Source organism: Mercenaria mercenaria, chromosome 10 (genome assembly GCF_021730395.1).
Source record: "Mercenaria mercenaria strain notata chromosome 10, MADL_Memer_1, whole genome shotgun sequence".
Taxonomy (NCBI): Eukaryota; Metazoa; Mollusca; class Bivalvia; order Venerida; family Veneridae; genus Mercenaria; species Mercenaria mercenaria.
The window spans coordinates 61,804,325-61,824,423 of NC_069370.1; the positions used below are offsets into that span (position 1 = coordinate 61,804,325).

General features: G+C 33.2%; 1 protein-coding gene across 1 annotated transcript in view; it reads right to left on the minus strand.

Annotated features, from left to right (window-relative positions):
* LOC123561409 (dopamine D2-like receptor) overlaps positions 1-20,099 on the minus strand; it is a 328,698-nt gene that overhangs the window by 140,117 nt on the left and 168,482 nt on the right. The window contains exon 3 of the mRNA XM_045353759.2: positions 9,533-9,580. The gene's annotated coding sequence lies outside the window, so the exon portion shown is untranslated. The remainder of the gene's footprint in view (positions 1-9,532; positions 9,581-20,099) is intronic.

The window sequence follows — 20,099 nt, forward strand, 5'->3', positions numbered from 1 at the left end:
TTACCGCGCATTCCATGGAAATTTAACGACGTTGAAGAGTATATATTTATTTACCTGATTTTTAGCGTTAGCGCATGTTCTTTTCGTGTTGTAACGTCTTCAGAATCCCTCGGGAAAATGTTGGTACCAACCATTCCCTCGGGATTCTGCAGATGTTATAACATGAAAAAAAACATGCGTTATCCCTACATTGCAACCAAAATTTTACAAGATGATCATTATATATTTATATAGATGTGCATAGAAGGAACTTTTGGTATGCCTTAACTTGTAATATATGGCTGAATCAATTTTATGTAATATTCTAGAATATATTTATAGTACTAGTTTAGGAATGTTAAAAGAATAAATTGTTAACAAGTTAACAAAATCATAAAAGGTTACTTTCGCAATTTTAAGATTCTTTTGTGTATTTTCGAACTTCATGTTTGCAGTTGTGTTACATAACAGCCTTTTATTTCATTTTTATGAAAACAGTTTACAATGTCTTGAAGAATATCACTTCACGAGGAAAGGACAATAATTAAATTTATCACGTCACGTGGACAAGAAAGACAATCAGACGACATATAAGAATCCGGTCTTATATGTTATGACTCATTCATTATTCAGGATAGATGTTGGTAATAGATGCGGGTTATGTACAACAATGAGGTGACAACTGTGAACCACATGGGGTTTCTAGTTAATATCTGAAAACATAAATTACCAATACACATTCCTGGAATTATTAGTCCGGAAAGGGTGAACACAAAAATCTGGCGTAATAAAACTCAGAAATAGCCTAATATCTGGAGAATCTTCATTAAATATTAATACCTGAAACTTTTAAAAAGTAAGCAATCCAATAGTTATTCATGCTGTCAGAGAAAAGAGCAACCATTAAAAATAATTTGTATTATTATGACAGTAATCGAGAATCCTCATCTGTAGAAATTTTATTTTATTTGGAACTCGCATATGTATACCGTAGCGACTATCTTTTGAGATCAAGTAAAGTAAAGTATAAAATCATATCTGTGCCGCCAATGAAAGAAACAGTATAATTATAATCTAGGAAACCAAATAGACGTGGCATACGTGCGATAACACGGTAAACGACTAATTTACATTCGCAAGGCTTGAATACTGCTTAAGCCGGTGCTAGGGGGCGTGGGCAGTGTTGCCTTTTCCATTACTGCTCATGAACAGACTCAATCAAACCGAGTCTGCAATTTTCACTGTTTGCCTTGTTTTCGGTGCTTCCGAGGGATCTACTTTTCAGATTTTATTAAATTTACTAAAAACAACATCACTCAATGAGAAAAACGAAATATATGAATTCTGTTAACAATACCGGATATTACATATCTAAAAGAAACTAATGCATACTAAAGGAACTTTATGATTCATTTACTACTTTAAAGCTAGTTGCCCGCTAAGAAACTGTCATATCGGTGTTCAGAAACGTATTAGGAACTTGAACACACATTAAGTGTTTATGCTATAGTCAAGTGGCAAAATATCTTTATTTGCAGTCGCTTACGGAAACAGGTAACCAAACGATGTCTTAAGAAATAAAATTGTTATGCCGATTCTCTTCGAATGTTTAAAACATAGTGACCCCGTACTAGGCAATCTCAATGTGTTTAACCACGAAACATTAAATATGCTTCAAATATACACTGCAGAAACAGGCGATTGGCATAAAAGTTGGCAATGCTATATTTATTTTTAATTTGGAAAATATATTGTATTGTCAAACAGCTAAATGAATTTAAAAAAAATAGTGTTCAAAATTCAAATTATCAGAGGAAATGCACATGGGTTTTAGAAAATGTGTGACTGCCAAGGCATAATAAAAATGGAATGTCACCCACTGTAAAACCTCTAGATGATAGCTATGTGACACCTCAAAATGGTAGCTACGCATTTTGGTAGTCACTACCAAAAATTCGGCCGAGGTTTGGTAGCGACAAAATGCGTTGCAAGGGTACATATAATGTTTTAAGGATCATGGAATGGAACGTAATTTGGTAGTTTTTTTCTACATCAGGGGCTGTGCTCATTTTTACATTGCGCACAAAAGAGAGAGATAAAAGGAGGGAATTCTCTTATAAAATGATGGGGGGTGGGGGGGGGGGGGGGGTTTGGAGTTCCCCTGCTAAGATATAGTTTTCGTATAAAAACAACCAAAATGTAGATTTCTGAGCGTATTCCTGAGTATTTACCCTGAATATTCAGTTATAATAAGAAGGCTCATGTTTCCAAGGCCAAGGTACAAACATTTAGTCGAGTAATGGACAGACTCTTAACAAAATATGCCACTGAACCTCATCTTTTAAAACAGATGTAACAATTTAGGAGCGTACATTTGTGCATTCAGCCCAACGGCAATCCTACACACCGGGGTGTAAGAAAAGTTTTTCCAGCACCAGGTGAAAATACGAGAAAGCTATGTCCGGTATACAAAAATAAGAGTGCCTGATATTTACTCGACCAACCTCGGTAACTCTCTGTGAATAAATTAATCGGTAACCCTCGGAATTAAATTCACTACCGGGTTAGATTATCTAATTGTATTTCACTATATTAAACAACATTGAAATATTCTAAAGATTTTTGGTGGATAAAGGTTGCATGTCTACCTTGCATATACTTTTAAAGGGGTTATACAACCCGTTTTATGTGACCTTTTCACGTGAATGTCCGGAATTTTAATCTTAAACAGTCTATACTTACTTATGGGCGTTTGTGAAACCTGTCCCAGGGTCATGAGAACAACGCATCAAATAATTGTGGCGAACAGTTGTGCCAAGTTCCTTCAATATCTCTCGATGTGTGTCAAAGTTAAGAGTTGCATTGACCTCTCTCACGTGTGTTCCAATGGTCTTGCTTGACTGAATCTACAGCCGTTATATTTTCAAAGGCAAAAGGTCAAGGTCGGATGAGAGACTAAGTTCCATCATGTCTCTCTTTGAAATAATATTGTCGATTCGTCACAAAATATTCTTTTTTGTAAATCATGAGATTATTATTAATACCGTTTTGCGTTGGATGTGTACATATCCAACGCAATTTGGTACTACATTTTTGTAATACCAAATTGCGTCGAGTGTAACGCATTTTGGTAGTGACTACTAAAACTCGGCCGAATTTTGGTAGTGACTACCAAAATGCGTTGCTACCATTTTGAGGTGCAACATAGCTATTTAGATTTCTAATATGGCATGACAACTAGATTTTCTCGGCGATATATGACCATTTTGTGTCGATTCGCAGTAAAACCCAACTCACTCACTCACTCTAATATGGCATGACAACTAATCTAAGCTACGCATCATCCACCAAACTATCGGGGTAAAAATGAAATAAAGAAACCGCGATTAGTGTGTCATATTATTTTCTCAAATAATTTCAAGTGTGTTTTACATCTATAATTGTATCGGAATTAAAAGTTCCTTCATATGTATGTTTCGAGTATCATGCTATCATGCCTGTACAAAAATAGCAGTGATATATTGCTTTTATCTTTAATCGGCTCATTTAAATTTATATATAATGTGATGTAATAGTAATATATTCTTGCTGAAATAAAAAGCTCATTTTACCAATAAATGTAATCTTCTAATCATTAATTGCGCGATGAATAAAACTTGTGTGTTAAATGAAAAACTAGTTCTATAAGTATTTCTCACTCAAGTGTTGGCGAGTGTTTCCATATTGTAGGGTTAAACACAATAGATGACATTGACGTAGCTAAAATGCTTAAAATTAATGAAAGTCCTATTTTGTTACTACGAATTTATATAGTAACGTATCTATTAATACACCTAAACACTGATGTCAATTATTTAGAAACAGTATCTTGTAATGCATTTTTCAGATAGAAAGTATTTCTGTTACGTTGTATAATAAAACAAATATCAATTTACACGCAATTATCAACGAAAACATTCTGTTAAATCTTCTCAAAAAATCTCGTATTTCACCAGAGATTTTGATAGTTATGTCGGTAATTTATGATCAGCTGTCCCAAACTGTAATATCCAGCGACTTTTTGTTAATAATAAGCGCCAAATTGGACGCGTTACGAAGACAACAATAGAAAATATAAGCCCATCAACACATTTGGGAATGCGTTCGTATTCCAGTCGCGTTTCGAATCGTTACCTTCCCTAATATGATAATATCCCAGGGGAATTCACTTAATTAATGTTCGGCAAGTATGAAATAATTCGTAAAACAGTCAATGAAATAGATACATATAGGACATCTTCATAATCCTCTTCATCCAAAAGACTGATTGACAGTGTTCGTATTGTGTCGTACTAGATAAAATAGAAAGTAGAATAGCTCACATGCGGAAAAATGGTTTTTGTGGAGTTTCCACATTTCTTGTTTATATTTAAAACACGTTGCATATTTAATATATGAATAGAAATATCACAAAATGCGCCTTATAGTTTGAATGCGACTAACATATTGACTGTTACATGATAAAACATAGAGACTGTAGGTAAATAGATATACATCTCGCTGGAAGAATATTTAAAAAAAAGACAAAGAAAATATCATATCGAAAATCCCAATTACAAAGAACGTAACCATTTCAAACTATGACCCTACAGCAGTGCATATACTGATTGTACATGACTACCCCATTTACACAATAACAGACAATGTAAAACATAAGGTATAAAAGGAACAAAATGAAAACAAAATGTCTTTCGCTAGAAGAGTAAAAAAGAAAACAACAGGATTTTAAAATATCAATTAAAATATTCGAATTAAGATAAAAGGAAAGTGGCCATTGCTTCTAGTGTAACAAACTATTTTTTTCTCGTGACATAAACATGACAAGTTAAAGCTATAATATACTACTTATCAAAGTGCGACGGGCGGAAAAACGGATAGATGGACTGATTGACGGAAGAACAGACGGTAGGACGCAGTCGATTTTTAATGTCCCTATTTTTTCTTCGAAACAGGCGGAGGACAAAAAACGTCAGTAAATCTGTATGTTGACGGTACCATTGTTTTGCCTTTTCAACATCAATTCGATTAGAATATCATATCTATCCCGTTTGCTATCATAACATTTATCTTGGATATTCTGATGTATTGAGTTCGATTAAATTTCAGACGTAGCAAATTAGGCTAGGAAAGGAAATTAGGATATGTGCTGAACTGCAGCGAAAACTGAGTTTTAATTACATTGGCTTCCAACTTTCTAATTGTTGGCATTTAGATAATTCAAACAAATTACAACTTGTCTAGAGTACCTACCGCATCGCAAAGCTAATTTAAAACATGAGAGGACCGAAACCGGTCTAGGCAAGTGTCCAATGTATGTCAGGAATCGCTGTCATCTACCTTGTTGAATGCTTTCAAATGAGTATGTCGTACATATTTCTATACGGCCTACTAGTGATTTATTTGCTTATTTATGATAATTTAAACATATATATCATTCAAGAATAAGATAACAGTTTATTGTAATATCGAAACTGATGCCGGCACGTTGGGTTTTAGTACACATTTTTGAAAGACAGGTACCTATGGTTCTGTCAAAAGTTCTGTTACTAAACTTTTTATCTGAAAAATGTTTGATAAGAATATCATATAACATCGTACAGATTCAGATGTTTTGAAATAATTCATGCGAAAATGAAGTGGTTAATTTAGCGAAAAATATACACCTGTTATGTCCGCGATGAAATAGATGCAATTTGATGAGGTTGATATTTATAAAATTCTCTTTTTTCGCCGTACTAAGGGAATAAATGAATTACGGTTATGTTGCTATTATTTCAAATCTTTTCTTTGAAAGCATTATTTCAAAAACAGAAACTCACTTTTCCGATACTTGTGGCCTTCATTTTGCAATGGGGGTTAATTCTAATTTCGCAGTACGGCATCCTACTTGATAACGTGCTTCCTTTGAAAGTGTAAAAATTATCAAACCCATATTATATTTTTGGTGGCAGGGTTATTTCGTTAAATATTTGGGCAACACACAATTTATTAAACAGCTATAGACGTTATAACTGTCAGCAAATTTCTCTAAGTAACAAGTAGACACTTCGAAGTACTTCATTCAAAATAGTATATTTGTTTTGAACAAATGTTCTATCTTTAAAACAATAATAATATTTTCTTGTAAACTATTTTCAGTAATTTGTTACCTTATTCTCAAAACGGAAAAAGAACCAGACTGAAGGAAAGCTGTATAGTAAACTCCAGAATTCCATAGTTAATATAAGTAGGCTCGAATATAGACGACATAATCTATAATAATTATTATCTTTAAAAGGCACACATCAATTCAAGAAAGCTATTTTGTTAAGAAAAACATGCAAGAACAACATTCAAAATCTAAAGATTGTTTTGTAGAATAGTTGTAACCTAATTCCATGAGAGCACTTGGTTTCCTTGTACGAACACAGTGTGCACAATTAAATGAGCATCACTTTCGTAGCAAAGAAATAACTGTTAAGCCAAGTGCTATGTTAAAATCCACTAATAGTTGCGATAGTTCATTAATGATTGAGGATAGGTATGAGTAATTGATGAGAGCCTTGAGCAGTAATCGAATGATCACTGTGGATCAAACACTTTTTTTTGCGAATTGCCAATCTGGAGTTATCAATCTGGAAAGGGTGGTCATTAAATAGTCTAGTACCACCAGCTGAGCCATAACAATTCTCTACCACCCAGACAATCTTCGTCAAATATTTATATCCAAAACGTTTCAAAACAAGTACGCAATCAAATTGTTTCGTATCCGTTTTTGTTACGGTGTTGGAGAAAACAATGCCAATAAATAATCTTATCTCTTTAACTTTTTTAATATGTGATCATATTTTATCCTTACATCCGATATTATAAGATACATATATCAACAATATATTATACATCGGTTTTAACTTGATTTAGCTCTGGGTTTAATGGAGGGTTGTCAGATGATTATTTCCTTGATCGATTTTACCGATTCAAATCGCAGTATTTTGACTCTGAATGACAAAAAAGGTTAAGTTGCACATAAATATATATATTATGCCTGTCTGTTTCATCTACTTAATAATTATATTATATATAAAAGATCAAGAAGAGTGTAAAATTTAATATGCGAAAACCGCAAAAAGTTTCAATATCGTTATTCAGGAATACAGCATTTGCCTTCAATAAGTAATTTTAACACAAGTTTGTTTGAAAATATCGACTAATCTGACTAAAAACCTATTAAATTAGCAAACTTGGAAAATTAAATGTTCATACAGTACCTAGTCATAAATGTGTTACTTTATAGTCATAAAGTCGTTTTCATCAGCAGCTTTAAGATAAGATATTTAAGGAGGTAGGTTACCTTTATATTTGTATGTGCGCATGTCCAACCGGAAGCTAACGTGACGATTTACGACGACGTTTACGACAAACTAAATGTGTTTGTATATTCATTCTTCTGAAAACAAATCATAGACCTGTCTTCGATCTGACTCTTTATGGTTTAATAATGCAGAAATAATGAATAAATTGCCGCAGAAACGCTTCAAAACAATGTTGCCTTAAAATGGCGTCATTGACGTCATGACGTTACGTGTCAGTTACCGCGCAAAATTAATAGCTTTTATCTTGAAAGTACGTAATTCTGTGCATTTTCTTTATTCAAACTATTTTCAAATAACCATTATTTGCTGAAATATTTTTTATGAGTCTTTTGCTCTGAATAATAATCAATATTTTGCTTCTTTTATGTAGTTATATTGAAATGTTATGCCGAATGTAAGAAAATAGATGATGGTAACCAATGTTATTTGGAATATAGTTGGGTGAGAGGTTACTTGTTACGGCCATTTTCAAATAAAAAATCTAGAAGTTTGATTTGTAATACCTATTTTTCAGGTTCCGTTGATAATTTGTTACTTATATACTAAAACTAAGATCTAAAATTGTTCAAATTTCAGTAGAAAATTGTGGTTTCTTGAATTGAATTGATGTTACCATGGAAACGAAGCCCGTGACCTATGTATCTAAATGTAAAATTCAAAAGCGTTGACACTAATCTATTTAAGAAACACAGCTTCGGCTTTTTATTTTCATTTCAACAATATCCATGAGAATAATAGTAGCATGCTGAACGATTTTTCCATGAAAAATGCCAGACGAGGGGTACTGCTGTAAGTATTCTAAGCTTAGAAATTTGTTTGAATAAATGCAGATAACACGAAAATATAACTTACGTTAGAAATAATATGTTTTAAAGCTACATCAAATAGAAAGATAATCTTATTCAATATTATTTTATAAGAAATTGCGACAAAAAGCAAGATATAAGCCATTTTAAACATCTCTGTTGCCATGGTTACTTTAAACTTTAAGAAAAATAGGGTACCTTGTATAGTGCTTGGTATGTTGCTAATAATATTACCCAAATATTCCATGTTGGTCATTAACAGAATGGCACTGAAGCCGTCGAAAACCCCTATTTTTATACATAGTTGTTTAAAAATGAGAGAAAATGCGTTACCATGGAAACACGAGCCCCGCGACATATACATTTTCAGCTTATATTAGAAAGCTAACGTGCATACTAGTAAAATTATAGATTATGCTGACTTCTACGGATATCAACGAAACTAAAATACACTGAAAAGTGTTAAATATCCGTATTTTCCCTCTTCTTCCAATATGAAATACCTTTGGAGGGTCATGTTCTTCAAACCTGGATAAAAATTGAACTTAAAGGAACAGAGACAAACGAAACTGAGATTATTACAGTTAAGACTTCATATTACACGAAATACGAAAAGATGCTGCGGTTCAACTAATTTGAATTTACCCTTGTAACAAGGTTACCTACCTCCTTAAGATATCAAAGTGCCGATGAAAACCTGTGTTTAAAGGAAGAAAGTACTCTCAAACTCTCAAATGATACGGTTTTACGTTTGCAACTTGATTTGTTTTGATTACAATTTACTTCATTTTTGATTATGACATGAATGGTTACACATGTAATCGAAAACAAACAAGTACAAAACATGCTAAATTACTACGGTATCAGATATCATCTTAAGAATCTAGGAAAATATTGTGTTTACAAATGCTGCTGTTTGTTTAAAATCTGATAAGACTTCAAACTCACTGGCTCGTGCCTAATTAATTAATATATAAAGAATACAAAAAATATTTTTCTGATTTGTACTAGATATAAATTCCTTTGAAAGAAGGCATATGAGTTTTACTGTTTTGCAACGTACAAATGCCCAGGGTCTATTGACCAATAAGCATACAATATGTATAAAGAGCAGTCATCAATTTTTACTTGCAGAATAGCTATACATTTTGTATAAATTAAATCTCATGTGTATACTGTCCCTACTGAGTTGCCTACTCACTTGTTTCAAGCGACTTTTATAGTTAAAAAGACCAGACTTAATTCCAGCTAAATTTCAACTATGCATTCGGATGATTGACAAGAAGAGTAGCAGAAACTTGGCTCAGATTAGTACAAGTTAACAAACGCTATATATTATAAATGTATTCCTTTTACCTTACATTTGGTGAACACAACTTTGTAACTCCGCACGATTATTTCTTCCTGAAACAGAAAATAAATAGCTTGATATATGAAGGAAATTTATTACATTCATTAATGTATGATAACTATCATGCTTATTTTACTATTTACACAGTAATGTATTTCAATTAATGCTATGTAAAGAACAGTGAATATTGTAATTCTACGATGAAAGATACATATATTTGTCACTGAGATACCTTGAGAGAGGAGAATGTGCAATGAGAAATACTAAAACAACGGAACTTCCAGTTCAATATATTTTGATTATTCAATGTTAAAAACATATGAGAAATTACACATATACACATTTAAGAGAAAGATAAATGTATATATTGTCGGAGACAAATTGTCAATTCGACCCTATAAACCATTATTCATGATATTGACTTTTATATCTAAGTGTCAACTTTTGATATCTACAGGCCCTCATGTCTAGCATATTTATATAATAATTTCATCATAAATGGCATTTAGACGTTACAGTTACTCCATATATATATATAATTTGCATATACAAAAACCTACAGTTGTTGATTATTTAATAACATCTATAAATATATAAATATGAAAAAATAAACAAGAGTGCCAGAATGTCACAACATATGGCCGTCACAGCAAATTTCTTTACACTAGCACCTGCATTTTCATATGTATATTTTTTTGGGCCAATTATAAAAACATTATAATATAAGTTACTAATAGTAACAACAAAGGGACAAAGGGAAGTTAATCCTTCAAAAAATCTATATAATATAAGTCCACACAAAACTCTTTACCAGGTAGAGATAGGTAAAAATACATCTAATAATTGGATGTAACATGCATGTGGAACCACAGAAAAGTGGTACATTTGTACCACAGAAAAGTGGTCTCGACTTTCCCTACGTCCAGTAATAAAAAAAAAGTTACAACATAAGCTATTTATAGTAAGGAAATAATTCTTAAAAACAAGGGTGACTCATGATGGTGAACATTTGTGCCAAGTTACATCAAAATCCCTCCATGCATGAAGAAGAAATGCTCCGGACAATGTCAGTCTTGAATTTGAAATTTGACCTCTAAGTGTGACCTTGACCTTAGAACCAGGGACTTGGTTCTTGCGCATGACAATCAGTATCATGGTGGTAAACATTTGTGCCAAGTTACATCAAAATCCCTCTATGCATGAAGAAGAAATGCCCCAGACAAAGTCATTCTTGTATCTGAGTTTTGGCCTCTAAGTGTGATCTTGACCTTAGACCTACTGACCTTGTTCTTGCGCATGGCACCCTGTTTCATGATGGTGAAAATTTGTGCCAAGTAATATTAAAATCCCTTTAAGGATTGAGGAGCTACAGACTGGACAGGAAAAAAGCACTTTTGGCCTTTGACTTCCAAGTGTGACCTTGGCCTTTCAGCAAAGGGCCCGGGTTTTGCGCATGACACGTTGTCTCATCCAGGGTAATATTTGTGCCAATTGATATTTAAATCCTTTTTGCATGAGAAAGTTATAGTCCGGACAGGAAAACAATCCTAATGACCTTTGATCTCCAAGTGTGACCTTGACCTTTAAGCTAGGGTTCTGGGTGTTGTGCATGACACGTCGTCTCATCATGGGAAACATTTGTGCCAAGTAATATTTTAATCCCTTGATGGATAACAGAGTTCTGGACAGGCAGGAAAAAAACGCTGTTGACCTTTGACCCAACAATTGTGACCATGATCTTTGAGCAAGTGGTCCGGGTTTTGCGCATGACAAGTTGTCTCACCATGGGGAACATTTGTGCTAAGTATTATTAAAATCCTTTCATGAATGACAGTTATGGACAGGACACGAAACAGACCCTGTTCATGTCATGTTAACATTTGACTGCCAAGTGTGACCTTGATCTAGGGGTCTGAAAGTTTACATGACAAATGACAGGAAAAAAACCTGTTGACCTATGACTTCCAAGTGTGCCCTTGACCTTTGAGCCAGGTGTCCAAGTTTTGCGCCTGACACGTCGCCTCATCATGGGGATAATTTGTGCCAAGTAATATAAAAATCCCTTAATGAATGACAGAGTTATGGACCGGAAACGAAATTGCGGACGGACGGAATGACAGAATGACGGAAAAGCGCATTCCTATAGTCCCCGAAACTGGTTTTCAACCAGTAGGGGACTAATAAAACGTAGAAAATATCTACAAGAACATACTGAATTTTCAATTAATTTGGTTCTGGACAGATCAAAGTACATGTTGTAGTTATCATTCAGTGGTTCTAAACTATGAAAACTATTACAAACATATTTCTTTGATAAAACCAGATGTAATTCATAATCCAGAAATCCTAAAAACAGCATTACAGAAATGGTATACGAGAATCGAAAGTGTGATTTGCACATATTTTCAAATTTGCTGTTTATTTTCTGTACCCATCTACTGTCATGCTGAATTCAGTGGTTTACAAACTAAACTATTAGTGTTATGCTTATGTTGTTGTTTTTTTTTTTTTTGTGTAAAATTCATTTAATTTTACGTACATTTAGACATCTTTTAATTAACTATTTTTAACCTTAATGACACAGACGTTAAAACTAGGTAATAGCGTGAAATAAAAAATAATTATCCTATATAACCCATTGACGTAATGTCAAAGTTAGAATTAAGGGATACTGTTAGACAACAAAAACCTTGAATATACTTCATTCTGTCGTTCTATGCCAAGAATGTCTTTGAATGCTCTAGATAATTAACATTAGTAGCAAGTATGTTATTACGTATCTGCAATAAACTAAGGATTGCTGAAAACGTCAATTATCTCAAAACAACGTGTTGCTTTGCATGCATCAGAAATTCCAGAAACCAACTAACTGCTAATTCCTCAATACATTGTTAGCGTTTATAAAAGGAAGACAGTTTCTTCATTACGACACTTAACATACGTGTTTGATATACATTGCATCTCACATCAGAAACAAGACTTTTGTGTACATCCAATGTGTAGAAACGTATTCTAATTTGTTTGTAACAGATACTTTTTTACGAGCAAACGATAATTATGCACATTATGCCCATATTGCTGGATACAGTTTGTTCACGATGAAGTTCAGGGAAATTTTAAGCCCGGCTCAAATTATAAACAAACCGCTTGAACTTCCCAAGCCATTCATCGTTTCACTTATTAACGACAAAATGTTGAAACATTTCATCCCTTAATCTATTGTCATGATTTTATGTAATGAGTGTTTGATTCTACAAAGCCAATTTATGTGATACTGTTACATTTTGAAGAAAAAACCATGTTTTGCAATAATGTTTTCTGTTTATACAGGAGATACAGTGGTAGATAGGAATCCTATTTTGTGGTTTCGGATCCCTGTGAGGATGAATTGTGACTATGGTTTCAACATTTACCAAAATGCCAGTACTTAACAAACATACAGAATACAGCCTACAAGCGTAATTAATATTTCATTTCATTTAAAACCTTGTAAAATGAATGAGTTTTTACTAAGTTTTTATCTGCATAAAAACACAAAACCCAACAAACAAAACAAAACAAAACACTATAACAATATTTTCATAATTAAGTAGTTGAGTCTCAGGCATAATATATCTTAATGTGTCATACTAAATGTTTCTCTTATGCTTGTTTAAACTGTGAAGAAATAAAAAAAAAACATCAAAACAAAAGTCTGGTGGATATATTATAAAATTTCAAATTCATAGGCCAAGAACAACAGTTCCATTTCTAAGACAAATTAGACAGAGCAGAAACTGAACCTTCTGATTCAGAAATGTGACATAGGATTGTCTTATAGCATTGTAGACTATGGAACCAAGTTGATTAAGATTTAAAACATGCGAAGTGTCACTGACGCCGACTCAGTTTATTACATTACATTTTTGGTTCAGAACTCCTGTAATACTACCATATCATTGATGAAAAAGCCTGGTCCGATCAATTAAGTTCAATATGTCGCAAAATGTTTTATGAAAGAAATAAATTTGGCAATTGCGTTTGAAAATGCCATAGAATATTTGTTCTTGCAGCAGCACTTCTCTCTGCAAGATAATTTATCATCCTTCTTTGTGAATAGCATAAATGTGCTCCTGGCTAGACTTACATCCAAAACCAAGTGTTGAATTTTCTCACTTATCATTAACAATATAGTCAGTATTCTGAGACGATAGCAAAGCAGCGACGCTAGCAGAGCAGCATGTGAACTGTCGCCACTATTCCGCTGTTAGTCATCTCCCTCGAGCACATTGTTAATGAAGAAATTCCGAACTGTCGATGTAAAGGTTTTCCCTCTGTTGTTGACTGTTGAGCAAATTGAAACAAAACTAGAGAGATTTTACTTGCGATCTAGCAGTAACAAAATAAGGATCTGAGGGAGTTAGAGAAAAAACTGCAACATGCAAAATTGAAATGGGAGAAGTATGTCTTGGCATATTTACTGCCATCGGGTGTTTGTAAAGAATAAGAAGTGTGGCAAACATTTATGTTGAATCTCATTAGTTCAAAATGAAAATCTGCGGATATATGGACAAAATGCATTACGCAGATTTCTCTAAAATCCAATTTACGAAACAGACTGTCGCTCACAATTTGTGCTTCATTCCCTATATCGTACAGCGTCTTCAAATAACCATACATTATTCTTCATGTCGACAATAATCAAATGTTTCCAATGCACACATGGTCTTTGATTAATATCTGCGTTATATAAATCTCACAAAGATAACGGATCACGTGATTGTCTCTTATAATTTTGCTTCGTTTCATGTTTGTCTTAACACAGCATGATTTATGAATCACTATTCCAAAAGCATAAATCATGTTTGACATTGTTTAATGAAAATAAAAGACGCCAATCTTGATCCACCAAGCAGGAAGTTAGCACTAATCTACGTTACCTTTGCAAGTTCTAGTTAAATTACGATTAATTTTAACACGACTTGATTCATTTTCCTATTCAATAAAGAAGGCTGAACTTTATATATATATATATATATATATATATAATAATAATAAAAAAAAAGAAGGCTGAACTTTGTGTGTTATTTTACAACAATTCACTGTTCACACATCACAATTATTACGTCATAGAGTAAAACGGCATCACGGCGCGTTGGAAAAGAAACCAACAAAAGAAAAACAGGCAAATATTTGATTGACGTCGTCAAGGATATACTTAAATATCCTTGGTAACGTGTTAGAATCGAAAAAATATATCTCATTTAGTGATTTGCTCTTGAATAAAAGAATTGTTTGTCGTTCAGATGCGTATTGTTATATATTATTCCTTCGCATCTGAACTCCAAACAATGATTTTATTCAACGACAAATCCCTGGATGCGATATATTATTTCTTAAACATTTTCACTTGTTAACACATGTCTATCTCTTCTTGGAAAGTGAAAGATAAAGCCAATACAATACGGACAAGAAGCACATTGAAAACATTCTAAATGATCATTTCTAATTTTTGATCAATACAACTACACTCACTGCTGTTAAAAGAAGACAAGATAGTAATGATTTTCTTTTTTAATAATTTTTTGATGACGGAATTAATATTACCGACATTAAGTGCTTAAATTATCTCTACAGCATTATTAAAGTGCCAATTAATGCTCCTGCATGCCTTGTATGATTAATTTAATTTAGGATAAAAAGACTTAAAGTAAAAACTATAGTGTGTCAATAATAATTCAAATATTCAGTGTATACTTCTCATAGCGGGAATAGAATGACACTAAACTGAATAAACATAAATTAAAATAGCAATTTAAGCAACTAAAAATATAATGGGTAATATCCATTCAAGTTTTATTGTATTTTGTTACAGATGACGTTTAATCTATAACATGAGGTATCAATGATTTGAAACTATATTTGATAAAGGTTTAAATCACATAAATTTTACAAAGATATCACTAAAATGGTCAAAGCAATAGTTAAATTTGTTGCCAGTAATACTATCCAAGATCATTATTTCTTAATTCCATTTTTGTGTGAATATATTGTAGGTACAATACCGCAATTTAATAACACTTAACGAGCTCTCAAAGAGCATAGTTAGGTAATAAAAACCCACGTGACAACTGCAAAAAAGACAGAAATATCTCATTAATTAACCATGGTAACTATGATAAATTGTGCAGATCATCAACACGCATTTTCTCCTTTCCTTTTAGAGTTATGAACTGAGAAAAATGTGCATTAAGTAGTTCAGCAATAAATACCAGGAGCTCACATCACCCCATGGACCGTCTACATGAAATATTAATTTCCCGAACCATTTCTGTATACACTTTACAAAAAACAGAAGTTTTGTTTAACATAATTGCGTCTGACGTATAAATGTACTGAGGATGTCTGAGAAAGACATATCAATAAACAATCGCTCCTAATTTATATAAACAGATATTGTGTCTGTTCATTTAGCTGTTTAATGTTTTGTTTTATTTTATATGTACGTAGAACCTATATTTTACATTGAATTTCAAACTCACAAACTCGATATCAACTGCATCTTTCAACATAAACACCGTGACATCAAGACGTTGTACTGCACGTGAAGTTAATTAAAAGGATGAAATAATACAGATTACAACTGAAACATATCACAAACTTTGTGTAAGAAATTGAAGAATGGAATTGTTGTCTGTATAATTACAGAAAGCATATACACGTGGCATAATTTAGGAAACCGGATGTTAAAAAGGCTCTGAAATAATATATGAGGAAAGATAATGAATGAGCTTGTGGAAGGGAGTAAGGCAGGGGATATTGCACCTTTCTAACAGAAGTAGGCACTCTACGTTATGTCTACAACAATATCTAGTAATAATTGAGGTTTATTTATACTTTACTACATTGAACATTTTATTATCTTTGAGTAAATTGATATAATTTAACTATATTAAGAAAAATCAATATACTCAATAGTATAGAATGTTATGCTATAATGTTCACTTCTAAGATACCTGCCGATCATGTCATGGAATGTTATTGAATCTACAGAAACTTCTACGCAGTTGCTTCAGACAGTAGATTGGACACGAAGGACTGGAACGCATTCCTAATTGTCTTATGATTGCTAAGAGCATGTAGCCACATTTCAAGTTGTTTCAAGTTGCTGATGTCTGTTTTACATGTCGTCAGCTAGTCAAGTTATGATTACTGATTTCTGTCTCCGCATGAAAGGAAATGATTCGGAAAACCGAATGTGTCTCACAGGTCAGAAAATATTTTTTGTTTTCTTTTAAAAGGGGAGACACTACAATAAACAAACTTAATCATTTACTTTAGCTCTATCTAAAAGATTTGTTGTCAATACTTCAGGTTTACAGATGCTGCTGCATTTTTTTCAGATGTTTTCTAATATGTATATAATTCACGAAACGACACGAATTGTGTTAAACTACTATTAAGGCCACGTAATATAAACACTTTACATAACGAAATAGAAGCTATAGTTCATTTCTTTCATAGTCAGTGCGAAATTTTTTACCATTCTCAGTAATTTGCCTGTAATAGCCGTAGTGACTTGCTGCACTAATTATTGAAAACACAACTATGTACAGATGATCCCTTGGAAATAACATCGTTGACCTCGGAATTATATTCTTCCGGTTTTATAATTTAAGATACATTACTTGACATTATAGTAACTTTACTTGAATTTATTTCTACGACAGTACGAAAATAAAGCATAATTATGTTAACGTATAAATGGACATATGCATCAGGAAGTGGCTCTATGTTGTAATTTCTTTATGGGTCTTGTCATAATTTATTTGTATTTACCCTAGTTTTCAGATGTAATAATGTAAATATTGTCAAAACAGGCTAAAACTACTTTTTATAATCTGACATTCGTTTTAGCTTTGTATTTCGAAGCGTTTTCCAACAAAAAACTGATAATGCACTTTTCTTAAGTACCAAACATCACCAGCCTATAATTCTTTTTTTTTTATTTTTTCGGTGTATCTATACATGCAAAACTGCATGTGATCGTCATTTGCAAACTTTATGAATGATTATTCTATTTCGAATTGTCTATAGCATGTTTTTATTTTGATTGAATGTAATGATTATGATGACGTATGACATAGACAAGATACTGAAGTTATTAAACTGTCATTCTGTAACATCTTTATAATTGAATAATGGGTGTAATTTGATTTGTAGTTGTCAAGATAATTTTATCTTTGGAACTTTTAAAATGTTGTATCAGAAATATAGTGTACAACTTTTAGCTATTGTTTTTATTTTGTTTAAACTTTATTTAAAGTATAACTATATAAATATATGTATCTATCTCATACATATTTTACTGTTGTCAAACATGATCTAATTGAAAATAAGATGAAACATCTCAGCTTATCATAGCAGGTTATCTGTATTGACAGGTGACCTTTATGTATGATACATAAATGAACAATAATAAATTCTTGAGTAGTTACTGTTAAATCATGTCAGGTTAATATAACTTTAACACTTAAGGACATCTATTCACTACTATTCTTTGACAATGGCGAATTAACGGTGAGTATATAAGAACTAAAATATAGCAAATCATTATCTGACTTCTAGTCGTCTCCCCTATGTTTTCTACTGATAAATCACGTGAATAATTCGATACCTTTTAGAATTGTTTTTCAATGTTAATAGTACTTCAAAGACACTGTTGTGAGAAGGTATATCAAAACCCGATTTTCATGTCGATGTGGTTTACAAACTACGTAAGATTTTGGGTTATGGCAATGTTTCGATGTATTGTTATAAAAAAAAAAATTAAAAGAGGTTATGAGACAAACCGCATATTGTTCAACCTTTTAGAGTTAGAGGCTACGATTTTCTCTTTGACCAGCCGGAGGAGTCTATTGTATTTCTTAAATCCCATAGTGGCTGAGCTATTTTGATTTCTGTCTTCTGGCCTGGTTCACCTGGCCATAAAAGGTGTTTCCCTTGTTGCTCTGTCTTCTGCAAAGGCAATGTTTGTTTGTTTGTTTGTTTGTTTGTTTTGGGTTTAACACCGTTTTTCAACAGTATTTCAGTCATGTAACGGCAGGCAGGTAACCTAACCAGTATTCCTGGATTCTGTACCAGTACAAACCTGTTCTCCGCAAGTAACTGCCAACTTCCCCACATGAATCAGAGGTGGAGGACTAATGATTTCAGACACAATGTCGTTTATCAAATAGTCACGGAGAACATACGCCCAGCCCGAGGATCGAACTCGCGATCCCGAGATCCGTACACCAACTGAGTACATGCGTTTTTAGTTCTTAAGGAGTGCGTTTTATATAAATATAGAAATTGTATTTTACATAACATGCCTTCTGTTGCCAGTGCGTGTGTTACGGATTGACATGGCGAGGAACACTTCTATTTACACTGCCTGTGACTTTGAAACGTGGTGGGGCTAATAGTCAGGTTAGGTGCACCATAAACTGGTTCAAACTCCCCAGCGGGCTTTAGCAACTGAGCGTTTCAAGGCGATGCCCCACTGTGTTCATTTGTTTGTTTGTTTTGTCCTTGTGTGTTTGTTATTGCGTGTGTGCATATGTGTGTGTGTGTGTGTGTGCACGTTCGTGTGCTAAGCGGCGGTCTGTGCAGGCTGCTTTGTTGGAATGTAGCTTTCCCTGTTGGATATTTATCCTTGTTTTTCCATCATGTAGGCCACGTTTTATCTAAATGTACATGAACACAATTAAAACCGTAGACAAGTATCATGAAATAGATATAAGAAATTACGAGTTCAGAATATAATTGCTGTGATTCTGGTCTACCAGAAGCCCCGTTAGCTCAATTGGTAGAGCACCTGACTTGCAAACAGGATAGACGTTTTCATTGTTACTACACAACATAATTCAGAAGTTTGATAGCATAAAACGTCCTTTTCCCTGATAAATACTAAACACTGTATACACCTCATTCAGGTGCAAACACAAATTATCTTTAGGTAATCTCACGATAAGACGAAAAGCACAAGGAAGAAGAAATTATTTTTCAAAGGATTTGATTAGTTTCCAACTGAAATACTGTATATACCACTAAAAAGCTATAATTACCGTAACTATTTCTACGTGCTAATAAACTAATTATATACATTTAATACGTAAAAAGTTAATATTTGTAGTGACAAGAACCTTGATTTAGACTCTACTACGTACTAAAAGCTCACTTCAAGATATGACACAGTTAATTGTTTTAAAGGGTCATGAGCACGGCTGTATATGTACTTCAATGGGTGTGTGGTTTTGGAAGGCTGCGTTCTTGATTTATCTTATGTATTGTATATTTATTTCGGCCTGTCCAGACAGGTCGGTATAAAGATAGGATTTTTGTGTAAGCTTTCGAATCAAGTGGAGGCTATTTATGCTCTTTGCTGTCTGTTCGAGTTTCGAATCCAGTGGCGGCTTTTTTTGCTCTTTGCTGTCTGTTCGAGTAACTGCAAATGCATTGGCAAGATTAGAACCAGCTATGACAGTATATAAACCCAAAGAGACTATCTAGTAACTGGAAGCTGTTCCTATTAGCGAAACTGTGCGGTAG